Below are 6,218 nucleotides of genomic sequence, written 5' to 3' on the forward strand. Positions count from 1 at the left end.
TGCTGGACAGCCCTTATTCTCAACACCTCCTGATAGGAGACATGCTGGACAGCCCTTATTCTCACCACCTCCTGATAGGAGACATGCTGGACAGTCCTTATTCTCACCACCTCCTGATAGGAGACATGCTGGACAGTCCTTATTCTCACCACCTCCTGATAGGAGACATGCTGGACAGCCCTTACTCTCACCACCTCCTGATAGGAGACATGCTGGACAGCCCTTATTCTCAACACCTCCAGAGAGGAGACATGCTGGACAGCCCTTATTCTCAACACCTCCTGATAGGAGACATGCTGGACAGCCCTTATTCTCACCACCTCCTGATAGGAGACATGCTGGACAGCCCTTACTCTCAACACCTCCTGATAGGAGACATGCTGGACAGCCCTTATTCTCAACACCTCCAGAGAGGAGACATGCTGGACAGCCCTTATTCTCAACACCTCCTGATAGGAGACATGCTGGACAGCCCTTATTCTCACCACCTCCTGATAGGAGACATGCTGGACAGCCCTTACTCTCACCACCTCCTGATAGGAGACATGTTCGACAGCCCTTATTCTCAACACCTCCTGATAGGAGACATGCTGGACAGCCCTTATTCTCACCACCTCCTGATAGGAGACATGCTGGACAGCCCTTATTCTCACCACCTCCTGATAGGAGACATGCTGGACAGCTCTTATTCTCACCACCTCCTGATAGGAGACATGCTGGACAGCCCTTATTGTCACCACATGCTGGACAGTCCTTATTCTCACCACCTCCTGATAGGAGACATGCTGGACAGCCCTTATTCTCACCACCTCCTGATAGGAGACATGCTGGACAGCTCTTATTCTCACCACCTCCTGATAGGAGACATGCTGGACAGCCCTTATTCTCACCACCTCCTGATAGGACACATGCTGGACAGCCCTTATTCTCGCCACCTCCTGATAGGACACATGCTGGACAGCCCTTATTCTCGCCACCTCCTGATAGGACACATGCTGGACAGCCCTTATTCTCACCACCTCCTGATAGGAGACATGCTGGACAGCCCTTATTCTCGCCACCTCCAGAGAGGAGACATGCTGGACAGTCCTTATTCTAACCACCTCCAGAGAGGAGACATGCTGGACAGTCCTTATTCTCACCACCTCCTGATAGGAGACATGCTGGACATCCCTTATTCTCACCACCTCCTGATAGGAGACATGCTGGACAGTCCTTATTCTCACCACCTCCTGATAGGAGACATGCTGGACAGTCCTTATTCTCACCACCTCCTGATAGGAGACATGCTGGACAGTCCTTATTCTCACCACCTCCTGATAGGAGACATGCTGGACAGCCCTTATTCTCACCACCTCCTGATAGGAGACATGCTGGACAGCCCTTATTCTCAACACCTCCAGAGAGGAGACATGCTGGACAGCCCTTATTCTCAACACCTCCTGATAGGAGACATGCTGGACAGCCCTTATTCTCAACACCTCCTGATAGGAGACATGTTCGACAGATCTTATTCTCAACACCTCCTGATAGGAGACATGCTGGACAGCCCTTATTCTCACCACCTCCTGATAGGAGACATGTTCGACAGCCCTTATTCTCACCACCTCCTGATAGGAGACATGCTGGACAGCCCTTATTCTCACCACCTCCTGATAGGAGACATGCTGGACAGCCCTTATTCTCACCACCTCCTGATAGGAGACATGCTGGACAGCCCTTATTCTCACCACCTCCTGATAGGAGACATGCTGGACAGCCCTTACTCTCACCACCTCCTGATAGGAGACATGCTGGACAGCCCTTACTCTCACCACCTCCTGATAGGAGACATGCTGGACAGCCCTTACTCTCACCACCTCCTGATAGGAGACATGCTGGACAGCCCTTATTCTCAACACCTCCTGATAGGAGACATGCTGGACAGTCCTTATTCTCACCACCTCCTGATAGGAGACATGCTGGACAGCCCTTATTCTCAACACCTCCTGATAGGAGACATGCTGGACAGTCCTTATTCTCACCACCTCCTGATAGGAGACATGCTGGACAGCCCTTATTCTCACCACCTCCTGATAGGAGACATGCTGGACAGCCCTTATTCTCACCACCTCCTGATAGGAGACATGCTGGACAGCCCTTATTCTCACCACCTCCTGATAGGAGACATGCTGGACAGCCCTTATTCTCACCACCTCCTGATAGGAGACATGCTGGACAGCCCTTATTCTCACCACCTCCTGATAGGAGACATGCTGGACAGTCCTTATTCTCACCACCTCCTGATAGGAGACATGCTGGACAGCCCTTATTCTCACCACCTCCTGATAGGAGACATGCTGGACAGTCCTTATTCTCACCACCTCCTGATAGGAGACATGCTGGACAGTCCTTATTCTCAACACCTCCTGATAGGAGACATGCTGGACAGCCCTTATTCTCACCACCTCCTGATAGGACACATGCTGGACAGCCCTTATTCTCACCACCTCCAGAGAGGAGACATGCTGGACAGCCCTTATTCTCACCACCTCCAGAGAGGAGACATGCTGGACAGCCCTTATTCTCACCACCTCCTGATAGGAGACATGCTGGACAGCCCTTATTCTCACCACCTCCTGATAGGAGACATGCTGGACAGCCCTTACTCTCACCACCTCCTGATAGGAGACATGCTGGACAGCCCTTATTCTCACCACCTCCTGATAGGAGACATGCTGGACAGTCCTTATTCTCACCACCTCCTGATAGGAGACATGCTGGACAGCCCTTATTCTCACCACCTCCTGATAGGAGACATGCTGGACAGCCCTTATTCTCACCACCTCCTGATAGGAGACATGCTGGACAGTCCTTATTCTCACCACCTCCTGATAGGAGACATGCTGGACAGTCCTTATTCTCACCACCTCCTGATAGGAGACATGCTGGACAGTCCTTATTCTCAACACCTCCTGATAGGAGACATGTTCGACAGATCTTATTCTCAACACCTCTGTCTCCTTCACCCAATAAGGAGACTTCAGAAATTCAGGTTCATGTTCACCACCACAATTGCAGCATTTAGGCTCAGCTGGCATACGATACTCCTCCCGTCTACATATACTTGACAAATGATCAAATAATTAGCATTTATCAAACTGCATGGGTTTGGTGACGAAGGCTCTCACAGGGTATCTCATTAAACCCAAATATACGTGAGAAGGGAGAGACTCAATGTAAAAAAAACAACAAAAAAAACATGCAGGTCAGTCGGTGTGCACCAACCACTTGATCCATTTCTTCACGTACTGCAAATTCTTTGCATTTACTTCTAGGGCCACCCCAGAGATAACGCTCTTGATAGGCGCCCTGCTTCAAAGATCCACACAAGACACAATTCAATCCTATATCTTCTTGAGGCGCAGAGCACGCTCCTTCTGTTGCATAGATACACAACAAAAATAATAATAAGCCCACTGTTAACTCACAGTGATTTCTGCCAGCAGAGGACAAATGGGTAGCTGCAGCTTAACATGGCGGCTGGAGTATGTGTGAGTATGTGTGTCTAAAGGAAAGCAGTGGGCATGTGGAAAGGAGTGGGTGTGTCCAAAGCGCTCTGCTATTGGTTTTAATTGAGTGGTGTTTTTTTCCTGTTTCTTACCACTCAATTACCGGTATATTGAACTATCATACTGCCAGAGTTTGGACTTGTGTTTTGAAGCCAGAGGATGAGTCTGAGTCATATTTCACTGTTATGTTCACTGATGATGGGTCTATTACTGTTGTTTCCTGCATTGTATGAATGTGCTTACTGTGACTGTCACCCTGCAAGCATTCCACTACACTCGCAATAACATCTGCTAACCACGTGTATGTGACCAATAACATCTGCTAACCATGTGTATGTGACCAATAACATCTGCTAACCATGTGTATGTGACCAATAACATCTGCTAACCACGTGTATGTGACCAATAACATCAGCTAACCACGTGTATGTGACCAATAACATCTGCTAACAACGTGTATGTGACCAATAACATCAGCTAACCACGTGTATGTGACCAATAACATCTGCTAACCACGTGTATGTGACCAATAACATCAGCTAACCACGTGTATGTGACCAATAACATCTGCTAACCATGTGTATGTGACCAATAACATCTGCTAACCATGTGTATGTGACCAATAACATCTGCTAACCATGTGTATGTGACCAATAACATCTGCTAACCACGTGTATGTGACCAATAACATCTGCTAACCATGTGTATGTGACCATTAACATCTGCTAACCATGTGTATGTGACCAATAACATCTGCTAACCATGTGTATGTGACCAATAACATCTGCTAACCATGTGTATGTGACCAATAACATCTGCTAACCATGTGTATGTGACCAATAACATCTGCTAACCATGTGTATGTGACCAATAACATCTGCATGTGACCAATAACATCTGCTAACCATGTGTATGTGACCAATAACATCTGCTAACCATGTGTATGTGACCAATAACATCTGCTAACCATGTGTATGTGACCATTAACATCTGCTAACCATGTGTATGTGACCAACAACATCTGCTAACCATGTGTATGTGACCAATAACATCTGCTAACCATGTGTATGTGACCAATAACATCTGCTAACCATGTGTATGTGACCAATAACATCTGCTAACCATGTGTATGTGACCAATAACATCTGCTAACCATGTGTATGTGACCAATAGCATGTGATTTGATACTAGGTAGCTACTTCCCACACTGTTGCTGGACAGTAGTGCTTGTCACGCAAGCGCAAGCAGCTCTGTGTCCCGGTGTTGTTGCCCTTCATGCCCTTCACATTGAATATACTGTATGTGCATGTACAAGGTGATGTCTAGATGGTTATCAATATTAGTTATTGATTGTGTGGGCTACTATCCTACTTGAAATCAAATCATGGAAGGGAATAAAATGGCCACGCTAGCTACCGCCGACAACATGACGGCCAACGGTCTTGAGTGGCAACAAATCAGCCCAATTAGCTGATTCGAATTCCATACACCCACTCCTGTCGACACACCCACTCGCCCATACTCCAGTCGCCATATTGGGCTGCAGCTACCCATACTTTCAGCAGAGGCCAAACGAGTAAGTGCAATGTCAATGACGGCCAACAGAAATGTTTCTTAAAAATATATTTGTAAACACCGTTTAATTTATTAAATTGCAATCTGAGCACCTTTCGTTGACTGTTTCATTTATCCAGAATATGGCAGAAATTACATCTGTAGTCCTGTGATCTGCGTTGTCCTGTCTGGCTAAGTTAGTTCAAGGTTGGGAGCTCGGAATTCCAGGGTTGTGTTTCATTCCTGCTGAGGTCGCCAATACAAACAATGTATGTAGGCCTACTCACTGTTATAAGTTGCTTTAGATAAACGTGTCTGCTCAGTGGCATATATTATATTTATATACTATTTATTGAACTCCGCGACCTCACTATTCACTTTACATTTGGAAATACAGTCATACTTACCATAGCACATGGTAGTGTGTCTGACAGCAAAATGGTGAAATAGTATTACTGTTAAACAACAGGAAATATTACGTACAGTTGCACAACTTTTGTAACAAAACATTCTCTTTATTTATCCTACATAGCATACAATACTTTTTAAAGAGTTGCAGTTCAAATGGGAACTGAAGCATGTTCCACAAGCAAACCCTCATCACAACTACAGTTTGAATGAAAAAAGAATAAAAAATACATTTTCATTAATATCACAATGGCAATGTTAACCTATAAACCATAATGTTCCAATCAGGTGCATCAACATATTTCGTATTTGTGGTCATAATTATGTCATATTCACCAAATATAGGGTAACAATTTGTGGTGTGTGCATATAACACAAAATCTATTTGGAACTGAACCATAGGCCTAAATGCAAACCATACATTTAATGAACAGAAGTAGATGGGCTTACAGTATAAAAGGCCTGCATTTTATGTAGGGGTTTTGGTTGTAGATACCTTTTATTTTCACTCACGATAGCAACATGCAAAATATGCTTCAGTTCCTTCAGAAAGCATGCCTTCAGCCTTTTGATTGTCATTTACATTCATCAATTTCCAAGACACTAAACAAACATTACAAAGATTACACAAATACTTGGCAGAAGCATAAACACTTGAAGTAGATTGTTGAAATAGATGTTTTTGGAAAGCAATCCACAAACACT

The sequence above is a fragment of the Salvelinus namaycush genome, chromosome 20 (assembly GCF_016432855.1).
Source record: "Salvelinus namaycush isolate Seneca chromosome 20, SaNama_1.0, whole genome shotgun sequence".
Classification (NCBI taxonomy): Eukaryota; Metazoa; Chordata; class Actinopteri; order Salmoniformes; family Salmonidae; genus Salvelinus; species Salvelinus namaycush.